Consider the following 18,637-nt stretch of genomic DNA (forward strand, 5'->3'; position numbering starts at 1 on the left):
TTCACTTTTTCTAACAAACTGCACCTTAAAATGAATGGACTTTAGGGGAAGACATGCAGAACACATTTTGTCTAATCGCTAAACATTGTACTTTAAGAGGGATTGATTGGACTTACTCTATCTAAGGCATGCTTGTCCCTCCGGTGGCTCTTTCATACTTGTACCAGTTGTTTATCTTTACAACATCTTTTGAAAAAACAAAACATTCCCTCCCGCACAAATATACCATAACATTATTCCAAAATACACACAAACACCATACTCTAAACACAATTAAACATATATATCAAACCCTAACATCGACCGATAAATAAACTAACCACATTTCACAAAGGCAGGACTAAAACCTAAACCTCACAAAAAACACGAAATCCAAACACGACATACACTACATACTACTTAACGACCTTCATACTAATCCTAAATTAAATATTAAATAATTGAAATTAAACTTACATTAACCGATGTGATGCAGCTTCCAAACGTGAGCTTCTCCTTTCAGAAATGACCTAAAACAACACAACATACAACTTAGTTTAAACAATGGCTTCCTTAATTAAAAAAGAATTATATTTTTCTTTATTAAACTCAATGTACATTACAAATATATTACAAAAAATGTTTTAAAAATAGTAATTAGTAATAGTTATGTATAAAAAAATGTTTAAGATATTTTTCAAATGTTAAATTATAATAATGTATATGATAAAACAAATATTATGTATTAATATCATTAAAAACAAATATATATATATATAGAGAAAATTATGAATGCATAATAAAAAAATACTGTTTGCAAATAACGTGAAAAATGTATAAATGCTAAATGTCATTTTTTTGCAAAATGCTTTCTCTACTTAACAATACTATTTATATTTTCAATATAAATATTATTGCACAAACTATTAGATTATTTATTAAAATATACAATTATTTATATAAAAGTTATACAATGAAAACATTGTTGCAAAATAAATGTTATTAAAAATATAACTATATGTAATAATGTAATGCATATTTATATTATAAATAAATAATGTATAACAATTTGTATAAAACCCAATGGATAACATATCTTATCTTTGTAAAAATGTTTATCACTTTTATATAAAACAGAAAAATATTCAATGCTAACTATACTACTAATTGATATGTTAATCTATAAATACATACAAAATATGCCATGTATTCAAAAATAAAAAAATATTTTCTTTTCTCTGTATAACAATATATATATATATATATATATATATATATATTCACTGAAAAAACCATAGGTTAGAGACCATATATAGTTAGGAATTAGCATTTAAAAAACCTTGAAAATTCACTGAAAAAACCATAGGTTATAGACCATATATAGTTAGGAATTAGCATTTAAAAAACCTTATTTTACTCACACAAAACCATTGAAATTCCATATATAGTTAGTTGCACTAACTATATATCGCGCACCCGCAATCCACTGCTGATGATGTCGCATATTACATCATTCATGACATGGTCAGTGACATCACTGATGACATCACTGCGCGTTAGCGCATCCGGAAGTGCTCCGGTGCGTGAAGCGCAGCTTCCCGGAAGCGATCCGGGGCGCGGCGCGCAGCGCGTTACGTAAGCATAACAGGTCATGTGACTTGTTAATAAAACTTTTCACTGGTTCATTTTACTTTTCTTATTCTAATGATGAAAGGCTTGGTCATATGACCTAAAAAGTACGCTTTTTATTACTTTCGAACATTATTTTTTCTTAAACATATGTTATAATGTTCCAGGCTAATGTACTTTCCCGGAAAATTTACAACTGTCCTGCAAGTAAAATATATTCCTTTTTCGAGAAAAAGGGCGTTTCTTCGTCCCATGACGGAGCCGTTGAGCAAAAGAGGCTCGGCCTGCTGTCTTAGTCGCCGATACGCCTGAATATCAGATTCTTAAGGATCACTTTATGTTGCAGAAGTAGAAACACAACAGCCCTTGACCATTTATCTTTACTGCGTTCCTGCGTATTATACCTTTTACCCTTCATGTAATTGGACTGCTTTATTTCACTTGCCTTTTACTGATTCTAAAACAGTGACTATTATTAAAAACTTTACCAATGTAAATACTACTACCAGGTTTTCTTTTAAAAACCTTTATTGTGAAAATGTCAGTATACAAATACGGGCCTATAACCACGTGGGCCGGCCACGGAGCAAACTGTAATCGTATATGATGAGTAGACATTTACACTGTAGAGGAACGTAACGGGCGGGCCATTAGGTTGCAAGAACTAAGGTGTCTAACAGTTGCGGAATCGGTGGACGTACATTTTATAATTAAAATACGACAGAGCCAGTTACAATAAAATTATCTAGATATACATTTGCGGGCAAGTACCATGGGTGACGTTAATTCGAACTTTCAATAGTACAGTAATCAATAACACATCAGAACTTAATATCAATAGGGATGTCAAAATATTCAATCAATTCTCGTCCCCGCCCGCCATGTGCTTCAAAACTGCATACGTATCTCGTGATATCAAGGTTCTGCAACCAGTACACAACAAGGAGTTACGAGTCCCATTTATTCCGGCGCCATTTTGGGCGAGGACGGGCAGGTCCCGGATATAGTCAAAATGTCTCTACCAACCATCGACTATGATGATGTTCATATGCTGTATTTATTAGAGTAACACTCATCTGTCCACATGAAATTAATTTGCCACAATCTAAACATGTCATTTTAATCTTTCCAAAGTTCTTCTAAATATTTGGGACCGTTTCCCTTGCCTCTGATGCTGTCAGTGCCACTTCTTTGGTGAATGTACTGGCAGGTCGGGGGTTCTCCTCCAAATCTCTCTTTTGTGCAGCACTATAATTAATCGGTGCCACCTCTCCATATGATGATGCATGGTATAGTTACCATAACTATACTTTTTTTTCGGTTCCTCTGGAGAGTACATCGTGGCAGATGAGGCAGGTAACGTACCGGGCATTTACCTATTTTGCATGTAGAGGAAAGGAAAAAAAATTCGAGCGTCCGAGTTCTAAGGTGTCCCAGGGCCATTTCAGTGGACCAGGCCCAAATCCAAAGAACAGGCCGCCATTTTGAGAGTCCTGTTGCAGCCGCCTGTCGCTGTAGCATCAAGAGCGGCCGAAACTCAGCTGAATGGCAACTGAAACGGTAAAGGGGCGCCCCACTACAGCAGACGAGCCTCCACCTGGGAAGGCCCGTTCACGCCGCCTCCCCCCCCCCTTCGGGCACCCCACGCCGTTATTCGGAGCAGGATTGTAGGATGGCCACACCAGTGCGGCAACTTGCTAGACACCAACTCGGTGCCAACCGAATCTCAGCGCCTTGTGGTGTCTTCTATTCAGAAAATATTGTTGTGCTGCCTTCGGCCTATTCGCCGCAAGTGCGCACGCAACTCAGCTGCATAGCGAGTGAAACACCAAGGGGCGCCCCACTGCAGCCGAGGAACCTTCATCTTGGGGGCGACGCACAGCATCACATTGCTTTCCAATGCAGTCAGATCCTCAAACAACCCCCACTGACTGACGCGAACTCACAGGCCAACGGAGCGCCCCACGCCGACTTTCGGCGCAGCATTGTAGGATGGCCACACCAGTGCGGCAACTTGCTAGACACCACCTCGGTGCCATCCGGATCTTGGCGCGTTGCGCTGCCTTTGGCCCTATTCGCACATCGGTCCGCTACTGACGCCACCTCACAGGCCAACGGGGCGCCCCACGCCGACTTTCAGCATTGTAGGATGGCCACACCAGTGCGGCAACTTGCTAGACACCACCTCGGTGCCATCCGGATCTTGGCGCGTTGTGCTGCCTTCGGCCTATTCGCACATCGGTCCGCTACTGACGCGAACTCACAGGCCAACGGGGCGCCCCACGCCGACTTTCAGCATTGTAGGATGGCCACACCAGTGCGGCAACTTGCTAGACACCACCTCGGTGCCATCCGGATCTTGGCGCGTTGTGCTGCCTTCGGCCTATTTGCACATCGGTCTGCTACTGACGCAAACTCACAGGCCAACGGGGCGCCCCACGCCGATTTTCAGCATTGTAGGATGGCCACACCAGTGCGGCAACTTGCTAGACACCACCTCGGTGCCATCCGGATCTTGGCGCGTTGTGCTGCCTTCGGCCTATTCGCACATCGGTCCGCTACTGACGCCGCCTCACGTGCCAACGGATTTTCTACGCTTTTTATACCCTATGCCGCATAACAGGTCATGTGACTTGTTTATAAAACTTTTCATTGGTTCATTTTACTTTTGGTTTCCTAATGATGGAAGGCTTGATCATATGACCTAAAAATAACACTTTTCATTGGATGAAAACTTTTTTTTTTCCCAAACGATGAAAGCCCCACCTTGTTTCTGGATGTTTCAGACTGAAGCTGGCGTCAGCATGAGAGCACCACCATCTCGTGGCTCCGTCGTGGTCATTCCGCGAGCAATCATGGCAGCCGCTCCCCACCGGAAGCCTGCAGGAGTCGGGGGCCCCCAAGACTTTTGTAGAATCCTCAAGGCTGAGGGGACGCTTTCGAGAATGGGGTCCAAGACCTAGCAGACAAGCGTCCGATTTCCAAGTTGTCCCAGGGCCATTTCAGTGGACCAGGCCCAAAAAGGAAAGAGCCTGCCGCCATTTTGAGAGTCCTGTGGCAGCCGCCTATCGCTGCACCGCAAGAGTGGGCGCAACTCAGCTGAATGGCGGATTTTGGCACAGTGTACCAAAAGCGGCCGGAATGGCAACTGAAACGGTAAAGGGGCGCCCCACTACGGCAGACGAGCCTCCACCTGGGGAGGCCCGTTCACGCCGCCTCACCCTCCCACCCCCCCGCCGGGGCTCCCCACGCCGTTATTCGGAGCAGCAATGTAGGATACCAAAACCAGTGCGGCAACTTACTTGACATCACCTGGGTGCCATCCACATCTCAGCGCGTTCTGCTGCCTTGTGACTATTCGCACAACAGACCGCTACTGACGAGCCACCCCCCGGGACGCCCCACACCGTTATTCGGAGCAGCATTGTAGGATACCCAAAACCAGTGCGGCACCCAGGCAACATCACCTGGGTGCCATCCAGAACTCAGCACGTTGTGCTGCCTTGGGACTATTCGCACAACCGACCGCTACTGACCATTGTTGCTTCTTTTTTCCTAAAAATGTTTAAATGTTTTTACTGTTTTTGTTGCGTTGTATATATTTATAAGTTATTAAAGTTTTATAATCCGACTACTTTGTTGGAGTGCTATATATTTTTAATGTGACACATAATTGTAAAAACTTTGATGTACAAAGAGGCATCCCTGGAATCTTCCCCTTCCCAATCACAATACAGGATGGTTTTCAGATAGTAGGAACGCGTGTGGTGTGACGGATATCATCGGGTGGGGGCCTTGATCTACTGTAACTCCTTTGAAGAGGGATTGATTCTTTACAGCTGGGGACATAAACTACATCTGCAATTTGAAAAATCACTTGGTAAGAGGCAAAATTCAAGAAACCCCAGAAAATATTCAAACCACCATAACTGGAATGGAACCTATATATGGCAACCACAAATGTGGGACATGTCATATTTGCCCGCAGGCTATCGTGGGTGAAAATGTCAGTACCAACACCCGCAGGATATCTGTACGACGGAACGCCACTATGACGAACTGTCGCACCAGTAACATAATATACCTAATTCTGTGTCCGTGCAACCTCCCATATGTTGGGGAGACAGGCAGAGAGTGCCGAATACGAATAGGGGAGCATAGATCCAATATTAGGAATCAAAAAACTGCGGCCCCAATTGTAACACACTGGCTAGAAAAGGGACACAAAGAACTAGAACTGCGTTGGTTCATTCTAGAAAAAATTAAAGCGAATCCAGGAACGGACCCCGTGGGTTTACGAAAAAAACGGGAAGTATTCTGGATTTTCTTTTTGAACGCGTTGGACAATGGACTCAATGAAGAATGTCCTTGGCACCAGGCATTTCTGTAAACATGATCTCTCCAGCAATAATGTCCGACCACCCTATTGGATAAAAGCTATAATGAACTGGATGGAAACATCTTTGCGTTTGGATACATCTGTCTATTGGACACTTTTGCACATTATTAGGGAGAACTTTCGAATAGGTGTGCAAAATTTAAAAATTTAATGTCCCTAAAATATACCCACTAGTCGAATAAAATAGAATATAATTCCCTTTTTTTTAAAAATGGTGATTATTAAGTAACTAAAGGAATGAGGTCCAGTTTCCTTTACTACAGCTTCCGAATTTTAGCCGTTCTAAGATGGCCGCCATATATCTATCAGAAAAATCTAGTCGGCAGTCGATGTTTGCTACCTTACATCTGCCTAATCTCAGCCGTTCTAAGATGGCCGCCATCTATCCACCGGGAAAATCTAGCCTGTCGTCGATGTTTACCACTCTACGCAGGTGATACCGATTCTCTGTGAGGCGAAAAGCGGGCTATTTAAATGCAAACCGGCTCTGAATCAATGAGAGTCCGATCTCCGGCGCCGGAAGGTCGATGCGGTCCATCGGCGGAACCCCCTCTACAGACTGATCCGCTATTTTCGAAGGTATGTTCCACACATCGACATGCTACTACTTAGACCCAAAACATGCTTAGTCATATTCTGATCACTGTTCTTGTTCTACCTTCTATACCCCACTAGGTAGCCTTATGCGCAGCTCTGTACCCTCCCTACAGCGGAAAAGACAGTGGCATTTCGCATCACCCAATAACGGTGTGTATACGCCTGTACTTGATTTTCGAAATAACTAGTAGACTAATTCAATAATGTTTACTTATCATAGGCGCGTTATTCTTTACTCTTATTGACAGCCATAAACTTATTTCAATAGCGACGAAAAACGGCGGATCCACATCTATATCACCCGTGAAACCTGCTTCATTAAGCTGATGGTGTGTATATTTGCCAGATTCCCCTCTATCCTACTTTGTACTAATCAGAGGATACCAACAATAATACACATTTAACTCTGGCCGTTTATCCTCTATTAGGGATTTTTGACTGATAGTTTCCTACCCGCTCTTACCTACTCGGATAGCCGGAAGTGTGGCGAATTCACATCATAGATTGCTGAATTTTGGAACCGGTTCCCTTATTCTTTGCCACCTGATAACCATCTATTTTAGGTAATGAAACGCTCCCCTTGTGCAATCGTTGTGGGTTGACTAGACAACGCGAGACCATATATAATAAGTATCCCTGTTTGTTTATTAGGATCTATAAGATTGCCAGCATTTGGTGACACCTTAAATTCCCATTACTACGAAAGAACCATTTAAAGATTATCTCAGGTATTGTGAGAAACATATTATCCTCGAATGTGTACCAGAACGTAGGATTTAGTGCTGTTAACTTTATAATTGGAATCGGAATCCAACTATGTCTCCAACTAAATATGACACCTCAGTCTTTAATATTATCATGTTTACTTAAAGTATCATTTTACTTATAGGTTCTTTTTCGCGGTACCCAGTGTGAGCGGAAATAGAAACTACCTTCTACTGCACAAGTCAAGTTAAGTCAAGTCAAAGAATTTATATAGCGCACTACATACCCGGAGGGTCTCAAGGCGCTTAGGGATGGGAGGAGGATTACTTGTCAAATATCCACGTTTTAAGTTGCTTTCTGAATGCTAGGTGGTTCTGGGTAAGGCGAAGGTAAGTGGGGAGTGAGTTCCATGTTTTAGCTGCCAGGTATGAGAAGGATCTACCTCCCATGGTGGTCTTGTTGATGCGAGGTACAGTGGCAAAGGCTTGGCTGGAAGAACGTAGTTGGCGGGAGGGGGTGTAGAAGGACAGTCGTGAGTTGAGGCATTCTGGTCCGATATCGTAGAGTGATTTGTGTGCGTGGGTTAGAAGTCGGAAAGTGATCCTCTTATTGACGGGTAGCCAGTGGAGGTTTTTCAGGTGATCAGAGATGTGTTCGTTACGCGGGATGTCTAATATGATCCTGGCTGAGGCGTTTTGGATTCGTTGGAGTTTTTTCTGGAGTTTAGCGGTAGTGCCCGCGTAGAGGGTGTTTCCGTAGGATTCCATAGGATTACTGGTCTCAAGTTTCTGTATCGTTACGACTACAATTTTATAATAGGTAAAAAAATGTTTTTTTGAATAATTTGTCTTTAGTGGTTTAAACAATTGCTATGAAGAATAGAAGGAGAAATCGTTAGGTACCATTGTGGTTTGACCCCAAAATACTGCGCTTATTCCATATATGTTCTCTAAATCCCAGTAATGAAACAAAAGTTGTCCAAAGATGAAGCCTACTATTCCTCCATTTCCCTTTAGAGTAAATGAACTCACCCCATGGGTGGACCTTTTTTGTCCCTGAGCGTCACTTGCAATTGCAAGAATCTGTCTTTTATTTGGTTAAATGTGCTCTAGAAAGAATGTATGATGTACTGTGATAGACGAAAGTTGTGATGAAATGTACTCGATGGGTCGCTTAGTTAAGGTTATCTCTATACCTCTCACAGATCTCACCTAACCGGGAGTCTGTTCTAGGGAGTGTCACTAGGTAGTCGGGCGGTGCATAGCCACAAAAAGTCAACTATATAGTTGTCATACTAATACTAATAATCAATGTATTTTTCTGTATTAAATTGTATCAAAGAGTGAAAAAGTACATGTTCCAACACGTTATGACTGTATTTTTATAGAATGAAAAAATTAAGACATTGTTTTTTATTTCCAGATCTTTGTTCATTTCCCTCCCAGTTAACAACCCCCAGCCCTGACGAAGGTGTGGCCCTTCAGGCCTGTCACCGAAACGCGCGTCGGCTTGTGTTTCCAGAAATACGGCGTACTGTTTTATAATCATCAAAAGCCGTATTAATGTCATCTATCTGGAATAACATTCTGATTTATGTAACAAATTTACCATCTTTGTGTTACATATTCCAGGACGATAGGGATGAATAAATGCATGGAAGAATGAAAGTTGAATGAGAGAATATTAGGTAGGTTATTTTGGATATTTGTGAACATGAGAGTATGAGTGAAGTATGTTTTGTTACTGGGTAGGTCCTAAAGTAAAATGAATCTCTCTTATTTTTATCCCCTTTTTGCACTAATGTATGTTGTTTGATATCTTGTGGATTTGAAATGTTATCTATTTTTGTACAACCTTTTTTACATCAATCCAAAGAATATATATAAAAAAATAAAAATATATATATATTTTCTAAATACCTTTTGTTGAGTATAATTGGATTGACTAAATTTTGTCATGTGCACTGCTAAACTCCTAGGCTAATCATCCCATATATATTGGGATCCTATTGTTAGGACCATTACATCATTAGGCGGGGTTACGTTCCTTGTTCTATTTTCTGTTCTCTCCCCCTTACGGCCTGCCTACATCCTTAAAAACCCACTGGGGAACCCCCTTCTTTCATTAATTTACTCACAGCCCTGTGCTGTGGGGGTAGTCCGGGTATTTGAAAATTAAGCGACCTGAGCGAGACGGGCTATGAGAGAGAGTTGATATATGATATGAATGTGTGTTTGACTGTGGAGCACGCCTAACCTAACTTCCTTTCCAAGTTCTCAGAACCTATTTTTGTCCACTCTATTCTAATACGATATAGCCCCATTATAATAATGTCCAAAATGGACACTATAAAGACATTCGGTTTTACCGATGATGACTTTGCCAAAATGCTTGGTCTCCCTGCGGATGGCAACCAGGACTTCACTGTCCCTAAAGGACTTAATGGAGACTGGAACAAACTACTCAATCTTCGAAAAAAATCTAAAAGGACAGAGTTACACGCCAAATTTATGCTCGATTATTTACGCGCCGGCACCATCCCAATCGGACTTAGAGTCCGTAACATCCCAGGGATGTTCATAGAAATCAGACAGTTCCTGGAGCGATGGGCCCTCATATCCAACCGTTGCTCCAGGGACTGGATGATGCTCATCGTGGAAACAGCTCGGGCCGTGATTGATATTCTTAACAAAGAAATTTGTGAATTAGAGGATAAATTGAAAGAGGGAGATGCAGTAGATGAAGGCAAAAGAAAACTTGAAGAGATCCAATTCGAACTGGAATCCTTCTCTGAGTATCTTCTTAAAAGGAAAACAGAAAAACTGCGGAAAGATATTCGAATGTTTTCCCAAGAAAGGGCATACCCATACCTGGGAGCTAACTTCTATACTGCCCAGGAAGAAAATACATCTCGCGGGCAAGCACCCAGTTGGGGTCAGGGAAGAAAAGTCACCACCTTCTCAGAAACTACCGATTCTGAAGGTGATGCCCCTGAAGAGTATGATCCTAGCTATGACGAAGGATATAATCCTAATCAAGGGCATAATTCCAATAGAGGGAATAGAAATGGAAACTACAATCATCAACAGAATAGTTTTTTAGGGAATCGCCGGGGAAACACCCGTCCCCCTGCGAGAGCCCCTCAAACGAGGAATTACCGTCAGGGTCGCGGACAACCGCAGATGTATGTACAGACCCGCCATCAACAGTATTGGCGAACATAAGGGGGCTCCCTGTGTTTAATCTGTCAAATGAAACTTTAGACCCTATGGCCATTCAATTGTTAACGAGAGGCTTATCCTTTGTACCATCAGCTAACTTCAATAAATTTGAATTAAACAGGGATCTGCAGCAATTTTTTAGAAAGGTCCGTCTTCAAAAGTTCTTCTTGGAGGCTCCACCTACTAACAAAGACAATAACAGATCTGGATGCAAACCCCCGTCGTCATTCACGCCCTCACTGGAAATGGTAGGCCCTGAGGTAAACATATTCGAAAAGAGTGTCATGAACAAAATAAATAAAATGACTCAATATGTACCCATCCCCAAAGCTAACCTGCCTGTAGCAGAGAACAAAGCTTTAAAAGAACTTGAATTGAACAAAAATATCACAATTAAAGCCTGTGATAAAGGGGGAGGGATTACTGTATTTGATACCTCTGACTACAAAAGAAGAATGACCAATTTACTTTCCTCTTCAGGTCATTACATACGAATTACACGGAACCCCGAAAATGCTCTGAAAAAACGGATTCTAACCATGGTTCAGAGAGGAGTTAATTTAAATCATATCTGTGAGGCGGAAGCTGAATTTCTAACCCCGAGTAACACCAAAATACCCATTATATATGGGCTACCCAAGACCCACAAAAATAGCACTGATCCTCCCATGCGACCAATTGTCTCTACAATTGGCTCTGCCACCGAGCCATTGTCAAAGTATATTGACAAATTTTTAAATCCTATGGTCACTGAATTAGAATCTTATGTGCGAGACACGGGACATTTCATCCAACAAATAGAAGGCACATCATTCTTTGAAAACTCTGAGATAATGGTCACCCTTGATGTGGAATCATTGTATTCCAACATCCCTCAAAGAGGGGCATATGAAGTGATTGAAACCATACTTTCAAGGAACTCGGATATCACCAATGACGAATTCATTCTACAATGTCTCAAGATAGTTCTTTTTGAGAACTACTTTGAATTTGATAATTCCATGTACAGGCAGGCTACCGGAGTCAGCATGGGAGCTAGCTGTGCCCCTAGTATAGCCTGCCTGTACATGGGAGAATTTGAAAGAATCAACATTTTCAATGAAATGGCCCCCTTCTTCGAGAACGTCAAAAACTGGAAACGGTTTATTGACAACATCTTTTTTATCTGGAAGGGGGCTGAAGAACAATTGTCTGAATTCATCAAATGGCTTAATGCGGCGGATGCCAATTTAAGATTTACCAGTCACACAAGTACAACTAAAATTGAATTCCTGGATATCTGGATTGAACACCACGAAAACTCCATCAAGGTATCGCTTTACACTAAACCGACAGCTCGAAACACCTTGCTCCAGTACTCCAGCTTCCATCCGCGGAGTCAGAGGGATAGTATCCCTTATAGTCAATTTCTCCGAATTAGGAGAAATTGTTCAAATATGCAGGATTTCCTAATTCAAGCAGATATCTTACAAGAAAAACTCCGGTTTCGAGGTTATCCAGCCAGATTGATCAAAGAGTCCTTCAAACGGGCAAGATATACTAATAGAGAATCAATGTTCACAGGAGCAAAACATGAAAAGACAAACCAACTAGTCTGTGTCACTCGCCATTCAGAAATGAATCACAGAATTAGACAAGCCATCAACTCGAGTTGGAACATTCTAAATTTGGAAAGTGAGAAGCCACATCTGAATCGACCTATATTCGCCTTAAAAAAAACCCGCAATTTGAAAAATCACTTGGTAAGAGGCAAAATTCAAGAAACCCCAGAAAATATTCAAACCACCATAACTGGAATGGAACCTATATATGGCAACCACAAATGTGGGACATGTCATATTTGCCCGCAGGCTATCGTGGGTGAAATTGTCAGTACCAACACCCGCACGATATCTGTACGACGGAACGCCACTATGACGAACTGTCGCACCAGTAACATCATATACCTAATTCTGTGTCCGTACAACCTCCCATATGTTGGGGAGACAGGCAGAGAGTGCCGAGTACGAATAGGGGAGCATAGATCCAATATTAGGAATCAAAAAACTGCGGCCCCAATTGTAACACACTGGCTAGAAAAGGGACACAAAGAACTAGAACTGCGTTGGTTCATTCTAGAAAAAATTAAAGCGAATCCAGGAACGGACCCCGTGGGTTTACGAAAAAAACGGGAAGTATTCTGGATTTTCTTTTTGAACGCTGTGGACAAAGGACTCAATGAAGAATGTCCTTGGCACCAGGCATTTCTGTAAAAATGATCTCTCCAGCAATAATGTCCGACCACCCTATTGGATAAAAGCTATAATGAACTGGATGGAAACATCTTTGCGTTTGGATACATCTGTCTATTGGACACTTTTGCACATTATTAGGGAGAACTTTCGAATAGGTGTGCAAAATTTAAAAATGTAATGTCCCTAAAATATACCCACTAGTCGAATAAAATAGAATATAATTCCCTTTTTTTAAAAAATGGTGATTATTAAGTAACTAAAGGAATGAGGTCCAGTTTCCTTTACTACAGCTCCCGAATTTTAGCCGTTCTAAGATGGCCGCCATATATCTATCAGAAAAATCTAGTCGGCAGTCGATGTTTGCTACCTTACATCTGCCTAATCTCAGCCATTCTAAGATGGCCGCCATCTATCCACCGGGAAAATCTAGCCTGTCGTCGATGTTTACCACTCTACGCAGGTGATACCGATTCTCTGTGAGGCGAAAAGCGGGCTATTTAAATGCAAACCGGCTCTGAATCAATGAGAGTCCTATCTCCGGCGCCGGAAGGTCGATGCGGTCCATCGGCGGAACCCCCTCTACAGACTGATCCGCTATTTTCGAAGGTATGTTCCACACATCGACATGCTACTACTTAGACCCAAAACATGCTTAGTCATATTCTGATCACTGTTCTTGTTCTACCTTCTATACCCCACTAGGTAGCCTTATGCGCAGCTCTGTACCCTCCCTACAGCGGAAAAGACAGTGGCATTTCGCATCACCCAATAACGGTGTGTATACGCCTGTACTTGATTTTCGAAATAACTAGTAGACTAATTCAATAATGTTTACTTATCATAGGCGCGTTATTCTTTACTCTTATTGACAGCCATCAACTTATTTCAATAGCGACGAAAAACGGCGGATCCACATCTCTATCACCTGTGAAACCTGCTTCATTAAGCTGATGGTGTGTATATTTGCCAGATTCCCCTCTATCCTACTTTGTACTAATCAGAGGATACCAACAATAATACACATTTAACTCTGGCCGTTTATCCTCTATTAGGGATTTTTGACTGATAGTTTCCTACCCGCTCTTACCTACTCGGATAGCCGGAAGTGTGGCGAATTCACATCATAGATTGCTGAATTTTGGAACCGGTTCCCTTATTCTTTGCCACCTGATAACCATCTATTTTAGGTAATGAAACGCTCCCCTTGTGCAATCGTTGTGGGTTGACTAGACAACGCGAGACCATATATAATAAGTATCCCTGTTTGTTTATTAGGATCTATAAGATTGCCAGCATTTGGTGACACCTTAAATTCCCATTACTACGAAAGAACCATTTAAAGATTATCTCAGGTATTGTGAGAAACATATTATCCTCGAATGTGTACCAGAACGTAGGATTTAGTGCTGTTAACTTTATAATTGGAATCGGAATCCAACTATGTCTCCAACTAAATATGACACCTCAGTCTTTAATAATATTTATATAATGTTATTATTTAATAATAATATTTATATAATGTTATTATATAATATAATATAATGTTTACTTAAAGTATCATTTTACTTATAGGTTCTTTTTCGCGGTACCCAGTGTGAGCGGAAATAGAAACTACCTTCTACTGCACATAGGATTACTGGTCTCAAGTTTCTGTATCGTTACGACTACAATTTTATAATAGGTAAAAACATTTTTTTTTTTATAATTTGTCTTTAGTGGTTTAAACAATTGCTATGAAGAATAGAAGGAGAAATCGTTAGGTACCATTGTGGTTTGACCCCAAAATACTGCGCTTTTTCCATATATGTTCTCTAAATCCCAGTAATGAAACAAAAGTTGTCCAAAGATGAAGCCTACTATTCCTCCATTTCCCTTTAGAGTAAATGAACTCACCCCATGGGTGGACCTTTTTTGTCCCTGAGCGTCACTTGCAATTGCAAGAATCTGTCTTTTATTTGGTTAAATGTGCTCTAGAAAGAATGTATGATGTACTGTGATAGACGAAAGTTGTGATGAAATGTACTCGATGGGTCGCTTAGTTAAGGTTATCTCTATACCTCTCACAGATCTCACCTAACCGGGAGTCTGTTCTAGGGAGTGTCACTAGGTAGTCGGGCGGTGCATAGCCACAAAAAGTCAACTATATAGTTGTCATACTAATACTAATAATCAATGTATTTTTCTGTATTAAATTGTATCAAAGAGTGAAAAAGTACATGTTCCAACACGTTATGACTGTATTTTTATAGAATGAAAAAATTAAGACATTGTTTTTTATTTCCAGATCATTGTTCATTTCCCTCCCAGTTAACAACCCCCAGCCCTGACGAAGGTGTGGCCCTTCAGGCCTGTCACCGAAACGCGCGTCGGCTTGTGTTTCCAGAAATACGGCGTACTGCTTTATAATCATCAAAAGCCGTATTAATGTCATCTATCTGGAATAACATTCTGATTTATGTAACAAATTTACCATCTTTGTGTTACATATTCCAGGACGATAGGGATGAATAAATGCATGGAAGAATGAAAGTTGAATGAGAGAATATTAGGTAGGTTATTATGGAAATTTGTGAACATGAGAGTATGAGTGAAGTATGTTTTGTTACTGGGCAGGCTCTAAAGTAAAACGAATCTCTCTTATTTTTATCCCCTTTTTGCACTAATGTATGTTGTTTGATATCTTGTGGATTTGAAATGTTATCTATTTTTGTACAACCTTTTTTACATCAATCCAAAGAATATATAAAAAAATAAAAATATATATATATTTTCTAAATACCTTTTGTTGAGTATAATTGGATTGACTAAATTTTGTGCACTGCTAAACTCCTAGGCTAATCACCCCATATATATTGGGATCCTATTGTTAGGACCATTACATCATTAGGCGGGGTTACGTTCCTTGTTCTATTTTCTACATCTGCAGGGCTACCTGATAGCCTGGGACCGGCCTGGACAATCGGACACAGAGGAAGAGGAGTGTCAGAGGGTGCGGTAGTGAATAGGGCGAAAGGGAGGTGTCGGGCGGGCACAGGGTGTGATTCTCTGGGAAGAGCAGCGCAGATGGGGGGAGGTTTATTGCCCATGCATAAGACAGAGAGCGGGGGTGACCAGTGCCTGGGGGAGATGCTTGCGAGGGTGGGGAGCCATGCTAAGGATCGACAGCGTGCAGAGAGTGGGTCTGGTCAAGGCATCTAAAATGGCTGCCGTGCACGACAAAAGTGTGGCATTTGAAAAAAGGCAAGATGGCGCAGACAATGTTTATCAACACTTCCTGATTTCCTTCGAATCGAACGTTAACAGACGTTATCTCTCCCACACTTCCGGTCCCCCTGGGCTTAAACGCCGAGATGGTAGGGACTGCATCCCGTGGAGATAGGCCGAGACGTCACTCAGCAGAAAAAAAAGAAAAAAAAGTCTATAAACATACAATAAGTTAAAAGTCAATCATTCTTGTTTCCTTGTAGTACGCTCCCCAGTCCGCTTCCCGTTACGCTAACCGGGCGCACCCCACCAAAAAAAACGATTTTTCTTTTTTTTTTTTTGCCCCGCGGAGCCCTTTTAAAGCCTCCACATCAAACCTAGGGAGTCAGGGAGGATCTACTATGCCCCCTTATGGTCATTTGCCCCTTCGCTTTGGCCTCCTCTTGTCTCTCGATCCTACCGAGAGACAAGATGGCGGCCGCTCCGTACTGTTTGGAATGTTTACAGACACCGGAGAGCCAATCAGCTTCACTTCGCAAAGCTCCGTAACGCGAAAAGTACGCGAAACGGAGCGCTACCCGGGACGCTGTCACAGATATATATCTTTTTTTGAACGTTAATTTCTCAAAATCCACTGCAGCACATATATTGAGACCCAGCAAAGGCACATCGGGCTACCGGTCCCTACAATTTTGCCAAGTTTCATGCAAATCCATTCACCCGTTCGATTTTTTTTTTTTTTTTTTTTGCCCCGCGGGGCCCTTTTAAAACCTCCACATCAAACCTAGGGGGTCAGGGAGGATCTACTATGCCCCCTTATGGTCATTTGCCCCTTCGCTTTGGCCTCCTCTTGTCTCTCGATCCTACCGAGAGACAAGATGGCGGCCGCTCCGTACTGTTTGGAATGTTTACAGACACCGGAGAGCCAATCAGCTTCGCTTTGCAAAGCTCCGTAACGCGAAAAGTACGCGAAGCGGAGCGCTGCCCGGGACGCTGTCACAGATATATATCTTTTTTTGAACGTTAATTTCTCAAAATTCACTGGAGCACATATATTGAGACCTAGCAAAGGCACTTCGGGCTACCAGTCCCTACAATTTTGCCAAGTTTCGTGCAAATCCATTCAGCCGTTCAGGCTAAAAGTGAGGCCAACCGCCCTATGGAAATTAACATGGGAAAAACGCGTTTTGGGACCCCCCTTTTTTCTCGGCCCCCCCTTGACGAACCCCCCCCCCAAATTTTCAGGGGCTGCTCAGAAACAAAATGTTCCATTTTCCTGAAAGTTTCAGCCAATTCCGTCCACAAACGCCAAAGTTATTAGACATAGAATTTTCAAAAATCCCATAGAGAAAAAATCCTAACTATATATACCGTCGCCAGTAGGTAATATATATATATATATATATATATATATCTCTTAAACTCCGCCCGATGAGACAGCCGTCCCACCCCTGTCCGTTTTCCTTCCAGACAGCTCACACAAAAGAAAGGCGAACAGAACAGACCCAGATTTCTTCGTGCAATTAGTGGTTTATTTAAAAAAATAAAACCCAGCAAGTCCGCATGACGCGTTTCGCCTCCGACACAAGGCTTGGTCACATGATGACGTTGCGGAAATCAAAGAGGATACTTATACAATTTCTTCAAAGGGTTGAGGAGGAGCCACATTGCATCCACCCTGCTTATTTTAACCCCTTCGACTCCAAAGCTATGCATAGTCGTTTTGCAAAATATTAATGCAGAATTCATGGCCTAGTGCCATATAGTTATTGTATCACAATCGTAGATATCCCGACAATACATATTCTGTGCAAATTACGCATGATAATATAAATATACACATAATATACAACTTGATAATGTACATAAATCAATATAACCATATATATACACATAATGTTATTATCAAAAATATTCAATATGTTTAGCAAAAATATAACCAAATGCATAACTATACACTTCGAATTCATTTTATACTATATACATATTATATACAATGCTAGACCAGTGTCAAAGCGTGTGGACCAAAAAGTAATCCAATTTGATCCTTTTTTTTTTTTAAACTGGCATATGTACTACTGTGTCAAGATGTGGCCTGTGGTTCTTATAAAAAGATCACTGCCCAATCACATCTCATTTGAAACAATAACTATACATCAAGCCTACTAATAGGCGTAAATTTCTTATACTAATGCATAGCTTCTATATTTCAATTGAAATTGCCACAACTCTAATTCATATGGATCTATTATTTTTAATTGTATATCCTTAAAAAGACTTGCACCCTTGTGTGTGTAAACAAATATTATAGTGCAAAAATGGTGTTCAAATTCCTTTTCATATATAACAAAATTAATATTGAAAATTGAAAAATTATATTAATGAACCTTTGGGAGAAGGACTAGATTTTATTCGACCATCTGTTACCACTACGGGCCTAATGAGCACCTTGACACCCACCTCTGGAGATCTTATTATATTTGTTATTATTCATTTGGCACCAGGGAACTGTGTATCTATGTGAGATTAAACCCACCTTTTATGGACCACTTTACAGGTAAATTACTGAGACAGTATATACATCAAGAATTAGAGGCAAGTGTAAAGATCTTCACTTGCGTTCATACCGTGTGGAGTCTTGCTGTCAAATTCTAATATATACCTCGTCT

At 41.2% G+C, this 18,637-nt stretch overlaps 1 long non-coding RNA gene across 1 annotated transcript in view; it reads right to left on the reverse strand.

Annotated features, from left to right (window-relative positions):
• Positions 1 to 481: 481 nt before the first annotated feature.
• LOC144826319 (uncharacterized) overlaps positions 482 to 18,637 on the reverse strand; it is a 552,161-nt gene continuing 534,005 nt past the window's right edge. The window contains exon 4 of the long non-coding RNA XR_013609784.1: positions 482 to 509. This is a non-coding gene — a long non-coding RNA (uncharacterized LOC144826319). The remainder of the gene's footprint in view (positions 510 to 18,637) is intronic.

This window comes from Lissotriton helveticus, chromosome 3_2 (genome assembly GCF_964261635.1).
Source record: "Lissotriton helveticus chromosome 3_2, aLisHel1.1, whole genome shotgun sequence".
NCBI classification, from domain to species: Eukaryota; Metazoa; Chordata; class Amphibia; order Caudata; family Salamandridae; genus Lissotriton; species Lissotriton helveticus.